Raw genomic sequence first — 20554 nt, 5'->3', positions numbered from 1 at the left:
TCAGTTCATGTACTGTTGAAGCCTAGCTTGAAAGATTTGGAGCATTACCTTGCTAGCGTGTGAATTGAGCACAGTTGACCATTCTTTGGCATTGCCCTTCTTTGGGATTGAAGTGAAAACTGAGTGTTTCCAGTCCTGTGGCCATTGCTGAATTTTCCAAATTTGCTAACATATTGAGTGCAGCACTTTAATTGTATCATCATTTAGGATTTGAAATACCTGAGTTGGAATTCTATCACCTCCACTAGCTTTGTTCATAGTAACACTTCCTAAGGCCCACTTGACTTCACACTCTAAGATGTCTGGCTCTAGGTGAGTGACCACACCGTTGTGGTTATTTGGGTCATGAAGACGTTTTTTGTACCGTTCTTCTGTGTATTCTTGCCACCTCTTCTTAATGTCTTCTGCTTCTGTTAGGTCCTTACTGTTTCTGTCCTTTGTCGTGCCCATCCTTGCATGAAATAGTCCCTTGATATCTCCAGTTTTCTTGAAGAGATCTCTAGTCTTTCCTATTCTGTTGTTTTCCTCTATTTCTTTGCATTGTTCACGTAAGACATTTTTTTATCTCTCCTTGCTATTCTCTGGAACTCTGCATTCAGTTGGGTATATCTTTTCCTTTTTGCCTTGCCTTTCCTTCTCTTCTTTTTACAGCTATTTATAAGGCCGCCTCAGACAACCACTTTGCCTTCCTGCATTTCTTTTTCTTTGGGATGGTTCTGGTCACCTCCTCCTATACAGTGTTATGAACTTCTGTTCGTAGTTCTTCAGGCACTCTGTCTACCAGATCTAATCTGTTGAGTCTGTTTGTTACGTCCACTGTATAATCGTAAGGGATTTGATTTAGGTCATACCTGAATGGCCTAGTGGTTTTCCTACTTTCTTCAATTTAAGACTGAATTTTGCTATAGGGAGCTCATGATCTAAGCCACAGTCAGCTCCAAGCCTTACTGTGTAGAGCTTCTCCATCTTCAGCTATAAAGAATATAATCAGTCTGATTTCGGTATTGACCATCTGGTGATGTCCATCTTTTGGGTTGTTGGAAGAGGGTGTTTGCTATGATCAGTGCTATATCAGCTAATATCAGTAGCATATTGGACACCTACCAACTGGGGGGCAGGGGGGCTTATCTTCTGGTGTCATACCTTTTTGCCTTTACGTACTGTTCATGGGGTTCTCAAGGCAAGATGCTGAGTGATTTGCCCTTCCCTTCTCCAGTGGACGACGTTTCTTCAGAACTCTCCCCCATGACCTGTCCTTCTTGGGTCACTGATTAGTGACTGCTCATTCTGTTCTTGTTCTAACAATATAATATCCCAATGCCTTTAGAAAAGGATTTTCTGTTGGTTTTCACCAGCTAGAATTCATTAGAATTTGGAAATAACTCAAGAGGACTAGCCTCTTAAAAGCCCACTTTAACCTTAGAAGAGGAAAGGTGATTCTAAGTGGCTTTTTTTCCCCCGCACTTGAGGGTGGCATTATGTTTTCATATTTATTGCTTAGCAAAAAAAATTGTGTGTCCAAAGGTATCTCTTGTGGCTGGGTCATTATTTAGGACTGCAGGCATCAATTTTGCTTTATTAGTAGTAGTATTCTCTACTCCCTCAGCATGTGAGAAAAGACCATTCATACAAGATTTTAAAAGTTGTACTGGGATTTGCATTAAAAGTTGCAACACATAGGTAGTAGACTTTATAATTGTAATGTGTAATTTTCACCTAAGTAGGGACCATCTTTGTTCACCAGAACTGTTATTTCTCGGGAACAAATCTTGGTGTCAGTTTTAGCAGTGCTTGAGGACTGGTGCTGGCGTTTAAGCACTGACAGAAGATGCCATTTTGTCATCTTTATTTCCTGTCATTTTGTCGTCATTTTTTAGTTCAGTTCAGTTGCTCAGTCGTGTCCGACTCTTTGCGACCCCACACCAGGCCTCCCTGTCCTTCACCAACTCCCGGAGTTTACCCACACTCATGTCCATTGAGTCAGTGATGCCATCCAACCATCTCATCCTCTGACGTCCCCTTCTCCTCCTGCCCTCAATCTTTCTCAGCATCAGGGTCTTTTCCAGTGAGTCAGCTGTTCGCATCAGGTGGCCAAAGTATTTGAGTTTCAGCTTCAACATCAGTCCTTCCAAAGAACACCCAGGACTGATCTCCTTTAGGATGGATTGGTTGGCTCTCCTTGCTATCCAAGGGACTCTCAAGAGTCTTCTCCAACACCACAGCTCAAAGGCATCAATTCTTCAGCCCTCAGCTTTCTTTATAGTCCAACTCTCACATCTGTACATGACTACTGGAAAAACCATAGCCTTGACGAGACGGACCTTTGTTGACAAAGTAATGTCTCTGCTTTTTAATATGCTGTCGAGGTTGGTCATAACTTTCCTTCCAAGGAGTAAGCGTCTTTTTAATTCCATGGCTGCAGTCACCATTTGCAGTGATTTTGGAGCCCCCCAAAATAAAGTCAGCCACCATTATTACTACTAGATAAAAGAAAGCTATAAAAATATTGTGCGTTATTTAATACTTTTTGCTTTTGTTTTACAATTTTTAAAGTCTCGGTAAAAAGTCATTTTATAGGTAAATTGACATATTGAGTCTCTGATAGGTGGATAGTGAGATCTTTGTGTAGCTTGAAGACAGCTTATGAGTAAATAATAGTTGGTAACAGTGGGATTTGAATAAGTGGCAGAGGATCATTTGATATGGAAATGTTGCTTACTTGAAATTGGAAAATACTTTTTCCCATCTGAAATCATCAGATGTCGTATGTGGCTAAAGCAGACAATTCAAGTGATTCATTTAGCAAAGATGAGTAAATACTGGTGTTATGTGGCATGAGATAAACCTTGAAGGAAGTGTTGGAAGCATGAACTGTATAGAGCTGTTGAGAACTTTCTTTAGAGCTCTATATATAGCGTGCTCTTTCTATGTATATATATATATAGCTCTTTCTTACACTAACCTTCTGATGTATGCCAAGATAAGGTCTTACTTCTTCTTGTATTGAGAAATAAGTCCATGATGTTAAACAGGCATCTTTAAGTTGATCATATAATTTAAAATAACTTCCATGTAGTCTAGGTAACTTGGAACTTTAAAGGTTTTCATTTTGATAGCAGTTTTGAGTTCTCTGAAGCATTTTCTCTGCCTTGAAACATCTTCCTCTTTATTATCCTTGCTTGTTTTCTCTACAGGATTTGAGTGAGTGAAGTCACTCAGTCCTGTCCGACTCTTTGCGGCCCCATGGACTGTAGCAGCCTACCATGCTCCTCTGTCCATGGGACTTTCCAGGCAAGAGTACTGGAGTGGGTTGCCATTTCCTTCTCCAGAGGATCTTCCCGACCCAGGGATTGAACCCAGGTCTTCCGCATTGTAGGCAGACGCTTTACCATCTGAGCCACCAGGGAAGTCACGATTCCCTGATCAGGAATACGGGATTTGGCTTAGGTTTATTACTATAATAAACATTTACCAAATGCCACCTATTTACTGACACTGTTATGTCCTAGGCCTGTGGATACAGTGGGAACCAGAATGACCTCATTCAGTTTGTAGCCTGTAAAGGAAAGGAATAGGAATAGGAGTTGGGGGATTATCTTTTTTGTTTGTTTGTTTTTTAATAAAGTCTTCAAACTGATGAATGATTAGGATAAGTCTCCTGTCTTTTGTATACTAGGGGTTTCAGCAGAGTCAGTCTGGAAGTTCTCAATCGGCTGTTTATTTAAAGGGACTATATCATGTCATACGTTAAGAGTGAAGGGAATTTTAACTAAAATGATGCTACTGGTTGTGGATACTAAAAGGTAGAGGTGCACAGTCATATTTGCTTTTAAGAATACAAAGAATGGATAGTTGCTCTGTACAGTTAGTTTTCTTATTTCTTCTCTTCCCATAAGAGACAGTTTGTATCATGCTAAAATCTAGAATTATAGTTCCTGATGTTTGGGAAGATAGTGTCATATGGCTGCGTAGTTTTGGTGGTAGTCTCTGGGCAGCTGATTGTTTGCTCAGTCTGTGTTTCCTGTCCTTTTCTCTTTTACCCTCGGCGTGAAAACAGTTTGCTCAAAGCCCCCCTTCCTAATTCTTTTAGCATAGCACATTGCTATTCTTTATATGAGCAGGGTGCATACTAGAAAGTGAATGACATTATCTTGCCATGGATTTCTCACTGACACATTTGGTTTGAAGTGGTTTAAACTGCTTGATTTTATGTGTGTTGACTGCAAAAGCTAGCCAAGAAAGGAGGAAGGAAAGTTTTTATCAAGAGGTTAATAAAATTATTGTTGTAAAACAGTGATATATGCCCAGTAAGAAATTTGGCTCTTGAAAAATAATAAGTGTTTCTGGACTACCAATTTATATTGGCCTTTGGATGTTTCCAATCTTGGTTTTAATTTGTAGGAAATATTTTTCTAGGTTAAATTCAATCCAGTATAATTATGTTTATAATTTATTTCAGATATCTGACTTTATTAGGATACTGGTTGATGACTTTATGCTTGCAATTTATTTCACCTGTGCTTTTCTTATTCTTGAAGACAGGTAATTTGCTTTAAAATTGGAGAACTCGAGAAGTGGGGTCAGAGAGGGATGGACTGCGGGTTTGGGATTAGTAGTTTCAAACTATTACGTTTAGAATGGATAAACAACAAGGTCTTACCGTATAGCGCAGGGAAATATATCCAATCTCCTGGAATAAGCCACAATAGAAAAGAATATTAAAAAATGTATGTATGTGTATAAATGAGTCACTTTGCTGTACAGCAGAAATTAGCACAACATTGTAAATTGACTATACTTCATTTAAAAACATTCAAAAAATGCATGAGAACACACAAAAAAAATTAACTCAGAAACTCAGTAGTTCAGTTTTTTAAAACATTATTAGGTTACATACTATGTTAATTTAGTGACGTATTTATGCTAATTAAACCATCTGTAATAGGCTAGAGAAAACATTTTGTTGGAGTCTATGTAAAACTAAGCCCAGTAAGTTCATGGCTAATCTTAAGACTTTAGGAATACAAGGTTCTTAAGCTGAAGTCTGAATGTGGGAATTTAGTTAACTTAGTTTTCATGCTGAATTTGTCTATTCATATACTTTTTTAAAAAGAAGCTGCAGGGTTTATTGTTTTTGTGTGGTGTGTGGGATTTTAGTTCTCTGACCAGAGATTGAACCCATGCCACCTGCATTGGGAGCTCAGAGTCTTAACCACTGGACACTGGGCAAGTTACAGTGGTCTATTCAGTGTTGATTCCTGCTGGTATTTAGAATATTCTGGTATTTAGAATATCGGAATGTTGTATTAGATTCATTTGGATATTTATTTTTTCCATCTACATAACAAAAAGGAAATGGCTGTTATTTAAACTTCTTGAATGCTAGGAAAAGAATCCTAGAGGCAAAGGAAATCATGTCAAGACCAGTGTGGTACATGTATTAGGAATAAAGATTTTTTTTTTAACCTCATGTGTAAATAATTCTCTAGCATAGGGATTGTTCAGACTTTGATTTAAAGCACAGATATGAAGTGCATTTGATCTAAAGATTGTTGCTTAACCCATGGAGCCAACTTTGGCTCATCAAAACGGTGTCAGAACTGTTCCAACAGGAGGCGTGTCTTCTCTGCAAGTATGAAGCCAGTGATTTGTATCCACAAAGCAGCTTTTTGCCACCACTGTCATTGGGTGAGGATAGCAGTAGATTCATATGAAATCATTATTTTTGTTAGAATGTGATGGCGTGAACATAATTTCTACTAATTTTGTGATTTTTCTGCCAGAGTACTGAGGTGAATGTCCTTGAAGTCCAGTTTCTTTATAAGTGTCTGTATGTAGTGATAATAATTTCCCTGGGAATTGGAGTTCTTCTCTGCTTTTAGCACATCCTGGGCAAACCAAGTAATAACCTCACTGATGCCTCACCTTCCTTGCTCTTGAAAGATGCACATCCGTACAGGTGGGAGAAGGAACCAAGCTGTGGGCAGAGGTGGTGGGCAGGGGTCACAAGTCCAGGCTCAGTTTTTCCCCTTGTTTCTTAATGCACTGTACATTTCTCTCTACATCTTAAGCTTGCTTCAGTTATGTCTTAGAGACATTTGCTTATTATAACGTTCCCTATATAAACTTTGTTTTGTTGTTACTGTCTGTTGCAGTGAAGGTTTTTCTCTCTCTCTCTCTCTCGGTGCATGCGTGACTACTTCTCAAATTTATCAAGAGAAATAGTTACTGGGTTGTATGTTATGCATGGCTATAGTTTTACCACACTGCCAAAATGGTGTTCAGAGGAGCTGTAACAGTTTTGTCCTACCAGAAGTGTATGCTGAAGTAGTCATTTTCCATGCTCATTTCAGAATTTGAAATTAAATAGTATCTTTTTGCCAGTCTTAGAGATGGAAAATAGTTATTGTCATTGTTTTCATTTGTATATTTCTGGTTATCTGAGGTTGACCATATTTTCATATTTGTTGAACATTTGCATTTTCCCTGTGATTTCCTGTTATCATTTGTCTAATTTTTTCAGTTGGATTATTTTCAATCCATATGGATTATAGGAGCTTTTAAAAAGAATATGCTCAACTATTTTCAGGGTATTATAATCTAATCTCTCTGTTAACCATAGATTAGTTTTATAGACTTTAATATAAATGATCATTCCCAGATCTTTTATGTCGATTTCTGAACTTATGATTATATTCACTTTGTTATTAAGAAAGGGAACTTAGAAAATACTTGAGTTGTTGGCTAAAAAAATTTTGAAGTAGAGTTGAGTGGTTTCTGAGTAGTTACTTGGCAACTTCACTGTTTAACTAGAAAAAAATTTTTTTGTTTTAAATTGTGCAGTGGAAACACTGACACAGTGAGGTTAACAGTACTTGAATCTCTGAAATGAGATATAGCCCAGTGGAAGGAAGATAGCAGTAGCTGATCTCCCCTTATCTGTTTCCATACTTGCCTCTTAAATGTTAGTTTTGTGGTTCTCTTTACCATTACATACATTGATTTTGGTTTATATTGCCCTGTACATGCAGATATTGTTTTGAATAAAGGACAACATCCAGAGTGTAGTGTTTTAGTTTTTGCCAAAGCTATATTAAAAAAAATTTTTTTTATTCCCATAGTCCCCCCAAAAGGGGAAAAAAAAACTTGCAAGTTTACTTTTTCAAGCAGGCTAAGACAGAATAGGGGAGGATGTCTAACCTGATTTCTAGCCTTTTTGTAGCATAGTTTATGTTACAGATTAGTCAAGATTAAATGTTACTTGGTAGGAGCTCCTGAGCCATCTCTTCCTTCTTCCTTGCATGTGCCTTGATCTCATTGTGCACCCTTTTCTTACAGTTCTGCAGTGTTTTATTTTTTTCTTTTTCAAAGATATCCATCTCAGAGCTCCACTCATGTTAACAAAGATTACAGGGACTGGTTAATGAATCTGAATGCCAGTGCAGTATAAGTTAGTCTGTTGCATTGTAGATTTTGTATTTGAGCCAAGAACTTCTCTGAAAGTACTTTTGGTTTTAATTAAAAAACAATTGAGATATGATATGCATGTAATGAAGTTTGTAACCCTAACTTTTGGCAACTTCTTAACCTATGTAACTACACTCGGATTAAGATGAACATTTGCAGCTCTTTCATTAAGACTCCCTCCCACCCTTTCACAGTCAGTTATGTACCCTAAAGAGATAACCAACAATTTTGACTTCTGTTACTGCACTGCCTTTACTTTTGTGTTTAATTCCTTGGTAAAAGTTCTTTTTAAATTGTTTCTTTTGTTTGGTTGTAAATTTAATAGAACATTGGCATGGTGGACCTAACTTGTTAGTAAAGTTATAATCAGAGATTGCTTGGAAGACATGGAAATGAGCAAGGCAGATTATGTGATTCATATGATTCATAACATCATTCTAGGGCAGTCTTATGCAGCCTTCCTTGTGTTCAGAATATACAACCTGTTTTCTTGTTTGGATTTTGTTTTTATCATATGAGAAAGAATGATGAATGTTTGTGTACCTACAGACTATTTATTAATCTTCTTTCACATTTGTGGCAAACTTAAAAATTTTTTGCTTTGATATTATTTCAGATTTAGTAAAATCTATGAAAGTAATATGAGGAGCTTACCAGTGTCCTTCACCAATTGTTTACACTCTGTTTCATATGTTTTATCATACTCTTGTTTTTTCTGTTAACCATTTGAGAGTAAGGTTGAGGCACTGTGTCCTTACGCTTCTTTAGGGTTTATTTCCTAAGAATCAGGTAGAGAATATATTCTTATATAACCACAGAGCAATCTTTTATGGGTTCTTTTTAAGTTTAATTTTGGGGACGATTTTATATCTGAGTTCCTGGATGTACCTCGCAGTTGGCAAAATACTCATGTTACGTCCAGTTCCTTTCAGTTCAGTTCAGTTGCTCAGTCGTGTCCGACTCTTTGCGACCCCATGAATCGCAGCACGCCAGGCCTCCCTGTCCATCAGGGAGGCCTGATGGATGGCATGGGCCTCCCTATACCATCAGAATTTTTAGTATGTTTTAACGTGTCTTGTAGTTGTTGCTTGTTTTGCTGTTAGTCAAGACATTTTGACATTTGAGAATCAAAATCTGTCTCACTCACTTCTGCTTATATTTTATTGTGATGTTGTCAGCAGGTGTAGTGCATTCCAGCATCTACACATAATTTTTTAATTGAGAGGTGCTAATCAGACTTTCCACAGTTAATTGTGATCCACACAGCCAAAGGCTTTGGCGTAGTCAGTAAAGCAGAAATAGGTGTTTTTCTGGAACTCTCTTGCTTTTTCGATGATCCAGTGGATGTTGGCAATTTGATCTCTGGTTCCTCTGCCTTTTCTAAAACCAGCTTGTACATCAGGAAGTTCACGGTTCACATATTGCTGAAGCCTGGCTTGGAGAATTTGAGCATTACTTTACTAGTGTGTGAGATGAGTGCAATTGTGCGGTAGTTTGAGCAGTCTTTGGCATTGCCTTTCTTTCGGATTGGAATGAAAACTGACCTTTTCCAGTCCTGTGGCCACTGCTGAGTTTTCCAAATGTGCTGGCATATTGAGTGCAGCACTTTCACAGCATCATCTTCCAGGATTTGAAATAGCTCAACTGGAATTCCATCACTTCCACTAGCTTTGTTCGTAGTGATGCTTCCTAAGGCCCACTTGACTTCACATTCCAGGATGTCTGGCTCTAGGTGAGTGATCACACCATCGTGATTATCTGGGTCGTGAAGCTCTTTTTTGTACAGTTCTTCTGTGTATTCTTGCCACCTCTTCTTAATATCTTCTGCTTCTGTTAGGTCCATATCATTTCTGTCCTTTATCGAGCCCATCTTTGCATGAAATGTTCCCTTGGTAGCTCTAATGTTCTTGAAGAGATCTCTAGACTTTCCCATTCTGTTGTTTTCCTCTATTTCTTTGCATTGATCACTGAGGAAGGTTTTCTTATCTCTTCTTGCTATTCTCTGGAACTCTGCATTCAGATGCTTTTATCTTTCCTTTTCTCCTTTGCTTTTCGCTTCTCTTCTTTTCACAGCTATTTATAAGGCCTCCTCCGACAGCCATTTTGCTTTTTTGCATTTCTTTTCCATGGGGATGATCTTGATCCCTGTCTCCTGTACAATGTCACGAACCTCCATCCATAGTTCATCAGGCACTCGATCAGATCTAGTCCCTTAAATGTATTTCTCACTTCTACTGTATAGTCATAAGGGATTTGATTTAGCTCATATCTGAATGGTCTAATGGTTTTCCCTACTTTCTTCCATTTTAAGTCTGAATTTGGCAATAACGCCAACAGAACTGGACATGGAACAACAGACTGGTGCCAAATAGGAAAAGGAGTACATCAAGGCTGTATATTGTCACCCTGCTTGTTTAACTTATATGCAGAGTACATCATGAGAAACATTGGGCTGGAAGAAGCACAAGCTGGAATCAAGATTGCCGGGAGAAATATCAGTAACCTCAGATATGCAGATGACACCATCCTTATGGCAGAAAGTGAAGAGAAACTCAAAAGCCTCTGATGAAAGTGAACGAGGAGAGTGAAAAAGTTGGCTTAAAGACCAGCATTCAGAAAAGGAAGATCATGGCATCCGGTCCCATCAGTTCATGGGAAATAGATGGGCAAACAGTGAAAACAGTGTCAGACTTTATTTTTGGGGGCTCCAAAATCACTGCAGATGGTGACTGCAGCCATGAAATTAAAAGACACTTGCTTCTTGTAAGAAAAGCTATGACCAACCTAGACAGCATGTTCAAAAGCACAGACATTACTTTGCTGACAAAGGTCTGTCTAGTCAAGGCTATGGTTTTTCCAGTGGTCATGTATGGATGTGAGAGTTGGACTATAAAGAAAGCTGAGTGCCAAAGAATTCATGCTTTTGAACTGTGGTGTTGGAGAAGACTCTTGAGAGTCCCTAGGACTGCAGGGAGATCCAGAGAGTCCATCTTAAAGGAAATCAGTCCTGAATATTCATTGGAACGACTGATGCTGAAGCTGAAACTCTAATACTTTGGCCACCTGATGCGAAGAGCTGACTCATTGGAAAATACCCTGATGCTGGGAAAGATTGAAGGCAGGAAGAGAAGGGGGTGACAGGATGAGATGGTAGGATGGCATCACCAACTCGATGGACATGAGTTGGTGCAAGCTCCGGGATGGACAGGGAGGTGATGGACGGGGAGGCATGGTGTGCTGCAGTCCATGCGGTCGCAGAGTTGGACATGACTGAGCAACTGAACTGAATTTTTTTCTCTTGATGCCTAAGTTTCAGTGTTTTATTGTATGTTGTCATATTGGTAGAGTTTGAAAAATCTTACTGTTTTAGGGAAAACTCGATTCAGGTGATCATTCACATCATGGGGAAGTGTCTATTCTGGTATTTTAGAATATAGAAAGATACTAGCTCCTTGATTTGGGGCAAATTACTTAGTCTTTTGGAGATTTGGAGTCCTCTCTCTGAAATAAGAATCAGTTGTCCTACCTCAGCAGCCCTATGAAGATTAACTAGGATAATGTATGAAAAGTCCACAGCTCAGTGATTGGCACATAGTTCAGTAAATGTGTGCATGCCAGGTCACTTCAGTTGTGTCTGACTTTTTGTGACCCCATGGATTGTAGCCTGCCAGACTCCTCTGTTCATGAGATTTTCCAGGGAAGAATTCTAGAATGGGTTGCCATTTCCTTCTCCAGGGAATCTTCCCCATCTCTTAACGTCTCCTGCATTGGCAGGCAGGTTCTTTACCACTAGCTCCACGTGGGAAGCTCCCCAGTAAATACTGGCTCTTAAATATGAGGATAATGGTGTTTATTCAGAATGTGGTTTTGTTTAACAAAATGAGATATTCCTTTAGACTAGTTTGACTAAGGCTATATTACCTTATTATGATAGTATTAAATCAGAGCTCTGTGTTCAACATTTTAACTGTAGTTCTGAACTGTATGATTGATACTTCTGTAATTAAGACCTTTTAAGAGTTATTTATGTATATTAGTTTATTCTCCAGTAATTCATGTATTTGCTTGGTCAGGGGAGGTAATTAAATTTTGAGAGTTCAAGAAAGATCATTAGTGTGTGTGGTATAAGGAGTTATTGGTACATACCAGGGCATTAGTATTAAGCTAACGTGTGTGATTACTAAGTGCCAGATACACTTCTAGTTGCTTCTGTGTATTAGATCATTTCCTTACAATAATACTTTGAGATATTGTTGCTGTCAGAAGCTTATAAATGAAGAGTGGCCTGTTCAAGATGACAGAACCAGTAAACGTCTGAGTTAGGTTTTGAGGCAAGGTTAGTTAGGTTGACTCTGAAGTTGTGTGGGAAGGCCTAAAAACTAACTTTATAAAAGTTCTGGAGGCTTTGTTTAAAACAAGAGATAATGCAGAGATACCACCCATTCAAGGGGGAACCGTTATTCCTTTGCTCTGCCGCAAGCTGTGGGGAGCAAACAGGAAAGCAGGAGAGGCAGTGTTAAATGTGGATTTTTGCAAAAAAAAAAAAAAGGAAAGATGCCTTTCTGGTTAGGTTTACTGTCTGGTTAAATAATCCTTTCTCTCCTGTACTCATTCCAGGGAAAAGTATAGAAGCAGAAGACAAAACTGTCTATCCACTCTGAAACCCTTTAAATGTGATTGTATCTCTTCTTATTCTATAGTCTGCAATTATAATTGGAACAAGATTAGATTTGAGAATAAAAGATTCTTTAACTTCTGTGGTTTTGTTATAGTACTCACCCTAACCCCCTGATAAATCTTCTTTAAAAATCAAATAATTTGGGTATACTTGGGAACTTTTAGGTAATTATAGTCTCATTAATACACGGATCACATGGACCAGATTCTCTAATCCGGTCAGCTTTTTGCTTCCTTGCCCTTATATTTGCGCTATTGTGCTGGTGTCCATAACAACACAAGCTCACAGCCCAGCAATGCAGGGCAAGTAGACTTCCTTCCTACCGTGCAGCTTTTTCCTGTACTAGATAGATGCTAGCCCAGAGGTTGGTGAGCTCAGGAGTTTAATGGAAAGACCTGATTCCTGACTTTCTCCTGTTAGATTAGATTGCCTCAGTGCTGAAGTAGAAAGTTGGTAGAAAGCAGTGCTCGGCTTGAGGATATCTAACAAATGTTCAGCTTTAGAGTGAATGGGTTTCTTGTTTTAACATCTCAGAGACTGTTAATGGCTTCAGTGTTACTATTGAATAATAATCTGTAGTAGAACATTATTTAGTGACACAAAAATTTCAACTTAATAGCCATTTATTTGCCTTGGTAAATTCTCTGCATTTTCCCATAGTCTCCAATACCTGTTTCTATTCAGTTTTCTGAGTTAATTTCTTTAAATAGAATATAAAATTGTATTATTAAAAAATGGCCCCCTTCATCCTTTGCGTTGGAGTTTTTAAATGCTTTTTTAAAATATATATGTTACTGATGTGGCTGAAAGACATCCTGATAATTTTTTTTTTTTTAATTTAAAGACATATTTTGTCCCCTTTCCAAAAACTTTTGTCAAGCATCCGTGAGTACAGTGGAAAAAACAAAGCTACTTCTTGATAAGTATTGTAAGTGAGGATTAAGCTTCTTTATTATACACCTTCTTATTCTGTTGCCTTTTTTCCTAATCATTTCTACTAAGTTTTCAGCCTCACCCTATTTTGTCTTCCATGGATTTGGAGTTTTAATATCCTTATCAGCAGGGCTGAATCTTTTTTTTCCTGAAGAGAGTGCTGACACTTTAAATAGTTGTAAACATTAGATGTTTGAGTGCCTACTGAGTGCCAGGTTACCTTTTCGGGAGACTTCTTTCTTTACCACACACTGTCTCTCTTATTTTGTTTGTTTACTTTTGTTTGCTTGTTTACTTGTTCTTTCTTAAAACTTTAAAGACTTTTTAAAAATAAAATACTGGTTTTTAGAATATAAAATTTTGTGAATAATAGCACCCCATATATAAATTTTGGGTGTCAGTGAAAGTGAACATTGCTTAGTTGTGTCCGACTCTTTGCGACCCCATGGACTACCCAGTCCATGGACTTCTCCAGGCCAGAACACTGGAGTGGGTAGCCTTTCCCTTCTTCAGGGGATCTTCCCAACCCAGGGATCAAACCCAGGTCTCCTGCATTTCAGGTGGATTCTTTATCAGCTGAGCCACGGGGGAAGCCCATGTTAGTGAAGTACACATCAAAATGGATTTCATAAATGTGTATAAAAGGGCTAACATCATTGAATGGTGGAATAAATTAATCAGTTATGATGCTTCAGTAGATATAGACTTTTTTGAAATCTAAGTCTGTGATTTGGAACCATATGTATAGTTCTGGGCATAATGAGGAGGAAGAAAAATTTGTGTTAGTTTGTGAGCCCAGAAGTAAATTTTTCTTGGTCACTGGAGTACTGTTGTTTGTAAATTCGTTTCCTCTTTTCCCATAGAATTGTGGCACAGGACAGAATTTCAGAAATTTAAGATCCCCCCCCCATTTCCCCCCCCCCCCCAAATTAAGAATCTCAGAATGGCTACAATGTAGCATTAAACCAAGTGTGCGTGGGTTGCAGACCAGGGAAGCTGGCCCTGGCCTGAGTAATGTGTTCAGTTCTCCAACAGGTGACTTAGAACCTGCATCTTCTAGTTGGGAATGCATAGTTGTATATTTTACTGTCTTTATTTGGTGGAAATATGTCTAGAATTTAAAATAGCCTTAAAATGGTTTACATTAGTTTTATTTTATAATGTCAGATCAGGTTAAGGAATGTCACAGTTCTAATGTTCAGTACAAGTTTAAACAAAAGTCTGCATCTAAAAGACGGGAAAGGGACTTTGGTCCTAAGTTGTGACTTGAAGTCACGTGCTTACCTCACTCCCGAGATATAACCTTATAAATCTTTTCAGGCATGCTAATTGAGGTTAGCTAAAACTACTTTTAGCAAAAGCCACATGATACTTTTCCTGTTGAACTACATAGCCTTAAAATCTAAGGATACAATTTTTAAATTAAAGTTTTCAAGGTAGACATTATTCTGGGATGATTATGTGTATGGAGGTATATCTTGGCTACTATTTTATTCAGAAGAATAACAGTTGATGTGGACTTTTAGATGGTGCTGTACTTTTGATGATGATACTGTATTTTTAATAGGTGAAAAATATTGATGGGAGATGAAACTAGAACTCCCCTTTTTCTTCCAGATGGGAAATTGGAACTTTCTCAAAGATCCAACGTTTCTTTAATTGTTGCTTGTTGCCAATAGACTGCTGCTGCTGCTGCTGCTGCTGCTAAGTCGCTTCAGTCGTGTCCGACTGTGCGACACCATAGACGGCAGCCCACTAGGCTCCTCTGTCCCTGGGATTCTCCAGGCAAGAACACTGGAGTGGGTTGCCATTTCCTTCCCCAGTGCATGAAAGTGAAAAGCGAAAGTGAAATCGCTCAGTTGTGCCTGACTCTTAGCGACCCCATGGACTGGAGCCCACCAGGCTCCTCCATCCATGGGATTTTCCAGGCAAGAGTTCTGGAGTGGGGTGCCACTGCCTTCTCCTTCCAATAGACTAGTGAGTGGTTAAACAATTTTCTTGATGAAAGATGCAGGGTAGCTGATGAAGCCGTCACATAGCACATGCCTTTGATCATGTCGTGAACTTGATCTCCTTGGAGGCAAGTTAACGTCATGGAAATTTCAGTACCTTAGAAGAACCTCAGACTTGACCCAAAACACTAGTCACCTGTAAATGTATGCTCTTTGGTTATAGGGGAGGTCAGGAGTTCATATGCATAACCTCAGAAAGAGTCTGGGGACCTTGGGAGGATGGTGCATATGAGGTGGTTGGTTTTTATTTAAATGTTGTCAGGTTCAGCATTTGTTAAACTTACTTGTAAAGTCCTTTTAATTTGCAAATTTTAAATTAATTAAAATTTTAAATTTATTTTTAAATTTAATTTTTTAAAATTTAATTTTTAAAATTTAAGTTACAGTTTACTGCTTTTGATGTACAGTTCCATTAGTTTTGATAAATGCATACAGCAGTATAACCAGCACTACAATTCGGATACAGACCAGTTCTGTTGCCCCAGAAGTGTCCCTCATATTTATTTTTTTTATTTAAACCCTTCCTCCACCCCTCACGTCTGGCAGCCACTAATCTTTTCCCTGTTCTCATATTTTTGCCTTTTCCAGAATGTCCTGAAGGTGGGATCATAATCATGTAACCCATGGATGTACCTATTAGAAAGCTTTTAGAGATGTTTGAATAACTCAGGCATGTGTATTTACTTTTTCAACCACAAATTGATGAAATCTAAATACAGATCATATATTTCTTATAAAAATATACAAATTGATTCTATTTGTTCACACTTGCTTAAACCAACACAAAATTAATGTAGATAAGATACCATATACAATGGCAAAGATCTGTGTACATATTAAAATTACTTATAAATTAACCAAGTGTATGACCTTTGCTAAAGACACTGCTTTTGGATGAGGATTAGAGCCTCTGCTTTAGGATACTATTTCAGGATTTTTTTTTAACAGTTAAAATAGATTTTATTTAGTGAAATACACAGATGGAAGTGTGCAGTTTGAGTTTCAATAAATATTTGCAACTGTGAAGCCACTGCCTCAATCCTAAAATAGAATTTATGCATCGCATTATAAAGTTCCCTTTTGCCCCTTTCTGGTTTCTTCTGCCTAAACTACTGTTCTTGTTTGTCACTACAGATGAGTTTTATCTGCTTTTGAAATTCATTTAAATGGAATGGTATAGCATTCTTTTGTAACTTGCTGCTTTGAGTCAACATAATACTATTGAGTTCATCCATATTGTTGGAAATATCAGTAATTTATGAAGTGAAGTGAAGTTGCTCAGTCGTGGCCGACTCTTTGCGACCCCATGGATTGTAGCCTACCAGGCTTCTCCATCCATGGGATTTTCTAGGCAAGAATACTGGAGTGGGTTGCCATTTCCTTCTCTAGGAGGTCTTCCTGACCCAGGGATTGAACCTGGGTCTCCCTCATTGTAGGCAGACGCTTTACCGTCTGAGCCACCAGGGAAGTTTAAAATTCATTTATTGCTGAGTAGTATTCCAGCAATATTTCTATTCCAGTAGAAATACACCACAGTATATGTGATGACCTGTTACTGAACACAATTATGCATTCTTTCCAGTTTGGGGCTATTGTGAGTAAAGCTTTGGACATCTGTGTCCAAGCCTTTCTGTGACCACGTGTTTTTCACTTCTCTTGGGTTAATACCAAGGAGTGAAATTGTTGGGTTATAGGATAAATGTACATATAACTTAATAAGCCGTTGCCAAACTGTTGTCCAAAGTGGTAATGCCAGTTTACATTTCCATGAGCTGTGTATGAGTTCCAGTTAACCAAAATCCTAGCCAGCATCTGCTCTTGTCAGTCTCTTTACTCACTCTACTGGGTGTGAGAGATTATCTTATTGTGGTGTTTTTATGTGCTTTTTGCGGATGACTGATAATGCACATTTTTATCTGTTTATTGGCTTTTTATATATCTTTTGTGAAATTTCTGTTAAAATCTTTTAACACATTGAAAATTTTTTCTATTACTGATTTGTTAATTTTTTGAACACTTCTTAATTTTTAAAAATTTTTATATTTTGGCCACAGTGAGCAGTATGCAGGATGTTAGTTCCCTGACAGGGAATCGAATCCATGCCCTTTGATTGGGATTGTATTGGATTATCAATTCAGACTGAGAGAATTGATAATCTAGGCTTTGTGATTTATTTTGGTCTTCTTTACTGTCTTCCTTATAATCCATCTTTGATGGATTTAGTCCTGAGCGCTTGATGCTTGATATGTTTTGATGTTGTTATTTACATACATTATATCTTTAATTTCCCCCATTTTATATAAATTTTTCTTTTAGTCTTGCTAAATCTTTGTAATCCTATGCTTTATATATTTCTACATCAAACTTCAGGTTTACATACTATAGAATCATTGTTTTCTTAGCTTGAACGTATTATCTTTATGAAAGGTTCTATTTCTAGTAATGCTTCTTTCCTTAAGTGAAATTTGCTCAGTTGTGTCTGACTCTTTGCGACCTCATGGACTATACAATCTGTGGAATTCTTCAGGGCAGAATACTGGAGTGGGTAGCCATTCCCTTCTCCAGGGCATCTTCCCAACCCAGGGATTGAACCCAGGTCTCCTGCATTGCAGGTGGATTCTTTACCAGCTGAGCCACCAGGGAAGCCCAAGAATACTGGAGTGGGTAGTATATCCCTTCTCCAGTGGATCTTCCCAACCCAGAAATTGAACCAGGGTCTCCTCCATTGCAGGCGGATTCTTTACCAGCTGAGCTACCAGGGAAGCACCCTTTCTTTAAAGTCTACTTTTTTTTTTTTGTATAACCCTAACCCTAACCCAGTTTTCCCTTTGTTAATACTTGCTTGACATCTTTCTTCATAATCTGTTTTCCAGATTTTTTGTTTCCTTAAATTTTCAGTTGTGTGTTTGTAACAGCGTGTAGTTGAATTTTTTCTTCTGGCTGCGCTCTGTGGCTTGCAGGATAGTAGTTCCCCAACCAGGGATTGAACACAGGCCACTGAAGTGAAGGTGCTTAGTGCTAACCACTATACTACCAGGGAATTCTCTTGAGTTGGAATTTTAAATTTGGGGGCTGCTGAGTTGGTATAACTCAGTTACTCTTCAGTTTCATCAGATTACCCCCAGGACAGATGCCAACCCAGATATTGAACTGGACTCTGAATCTCAGTTTTCTTTTATGTCTCAGGGAATTTGATTTTGATAATAGCTCATTGTCTGTTTAGGTCTTTGCTTTGAAGAGAATTTTAAATATTTTATCTAGCTTTTTAAGTTGTCTTCAGTATGACTGGTGATTTGAAGTATTGGGTGGTGTTGAAAGTATTTTAACCTTTGAGTTTTCTGCTTAGGAGTCTATGATAAAATTTTGTCTGTTCTCATTCTTTCCAGCTAAAAATTAGAATTAAATAGGTAGACTTTAGTGAGGGTTGCCTTGGGTTATGGAATTGGGGTTAGGGATGCAATATGAATCGATGTGTTAGAGGTGAAGATATAACTGTAAAATATTATGTGAAATTTGTCAGTCACATGCATTTTTGTGACTTCATCCTGGGATGAAAGCTGCTTTAACTTACCTGATACACTCCCATTGGTTTTATAGTGAACTGCAAGAAGGCTTGTTCCTTCTGTTGCCTGGTTGAGAAGCATTAGAATAAAGAATGGATGCAGGAGGGAGTCCTTTGGTGGTACAGTGGTTAGGACTTAGCAGTTTCACTGTTGAGGGCCTGCGTTGGATCCCTGGTTGGGGAACTACAGATCCCACAAGCTGTGTGGCACAGCCAGTAAATAGATACATAAATTTTAAAAAAATGGATGCAAGAGAAACATGCAGCAGTGTTGGAATGAAAACCAGGGATGAAGGATCCTCAACAAACTTTGAAGCTCCTTGAAACTGCCATTTCATCCCAGTGTGATAATCTGAAATATTTTATAATGTATTTTAAAAATCTTAGCTCTGTTCAAGGTTGGATGAAAATGCAAGATGAATTAGAATTCTAAAGAAATCTTGAGTGACTCTTGGGCGAAGAGTTGACTCACTGGAGAAGACTCTGATGCTGGGAGGGATTGGGGGCAGGAGGAGAAGGGGATGACAGAGGATGAGATGGCTGGATGGCATCACCGACTCGATGGACGTGAGTTTGAGTGAACTCTGGAAGATGGTGATGGACAGGGAGACCTGGCGTGCTGTGATTCATGGGGTCGCAGAGTTGGACACGACTGAGCGACTGAACTGAACTGGGTCTGCCCACTGGGTGACAAAAGGAATAATTTTAAAAACAGGCTGCCAAAACATTAGGATGAAAAGAATTTAGAAAAAAATTTCTAACTGATTTGAATGTATGGGAAAGGTTAAAATCAGAGACGTACTAGATAAATTAGGGGTTAACATATTTTTCATTGGGAGGAGGACATGATTAACCTAAATTTATGCATCGGTATCATGGTATAAAGATCACTTGATTCTTTTAATACACATTATCCCCTGGAGCCCAGTTTTCTTTCTCTCTCCATCTCCTGCTTCCATTCCTCATTTTTCTTCTTGCTTGACTGATTCAGACACTGCTGGGGTGTTGCAAACGGGTGTTCAGACCTCAGTGGCTTGATGTTAAGTACAATGAGATTAATGAGTTCTATTTTTTCTTTAAATGTTTACTTAGAAAAAAATATAATCTTTTTCTTTTCTCTCATTTCATCTCTAGGCCTCTGGGAATTTATACAACTCAGTAGTCCTCGTAGTCCAAATGCTGTTTGTTGTTGTGAGTCACTCAGTCATGTCCGACTGTTTGTAACCCCATGGACTGTAGCCGCCAGGTTCCTCTGTCCATGGAATTCTCCAGGCCAGAATACTGGAGTGGGTAACCTTTCCCTTCTCTAGGGGATCTTCCCAACCCAGGGATTGAACCCAGGTCTCCCACATTGCAAGCAGATTCTTTACTAGCTGAGCCACCAGGGAAGTTGGTCTATATAAATGCTTTATCACAGGGCATAAAAATTGGCTGTAATTGCCCTTATTAATTGGTATAGTTTGGATTTAAGCTTTTCTCACTTTTGAAATGTTTACTTTTCTCTCATTTGCAATGAACGAAGTGTAAATTGTTCTTATTGCTGAAGTCACTGCTGTCTTTGATTAATATTAAACAGATCTTCATAAAGTAAATATGAGTTCTATATGAATTTATTTCTGGAAATCAATTTATCTCTGGAAATCAATTAAGTAAGAAGATATTTGACTTTTAGTGTTCATAAAATTGAATGTTTTATTTATTCTTTGAAGCTGTAACTTGAGTATAGTAGAATTTGATTGCTTAGAAATTTTCTAATTTCTAATGTGAGTTTGAAAGAAAAAATGTGGTATGATTTTTACTGTCATCTCATGAAAAATTAATTCAAATGGGTATTTTTGTCAAGCAATGTGCAAAACATTAAAACTAAATTTTAAGTATACAGAAATAGATGGGGAAACTGGA

At 38.1% G+C, this 20554-nt stretch overlaps 1 protein-coding gene across 13 annotated transcripts in view; it reads left to right on the top strand.

The window, feature by feature from the left end:
• Positions 1 to 20554, top strand: part of MTMR3 (myotubularin related protein 3) — a 132219-nt gene that overhangs the window by 32463 nt on the left and 79202 nt on the right. The window lies entirely within an intron of this gene.

This window comes from Bubalus bubalis, chromosome 17 (assembly GCF_019923935.1).
Source record: "Bubalus bubalis isolate 160015118507 breed Murrah chromosome 17, NDDB_SH_1, whole genome shotgun sequence".
Classification (NCBI taxonomy): domain Eukaryota; kingdom Metazoa; phylum Chordata; class Mammalia; order Artiodactyla; family Bovidae; genus Bubalus; species Bubalus bubalis.
This window is presented reverse-complemented; position numbering and strand designations above follow the sequence as displayed.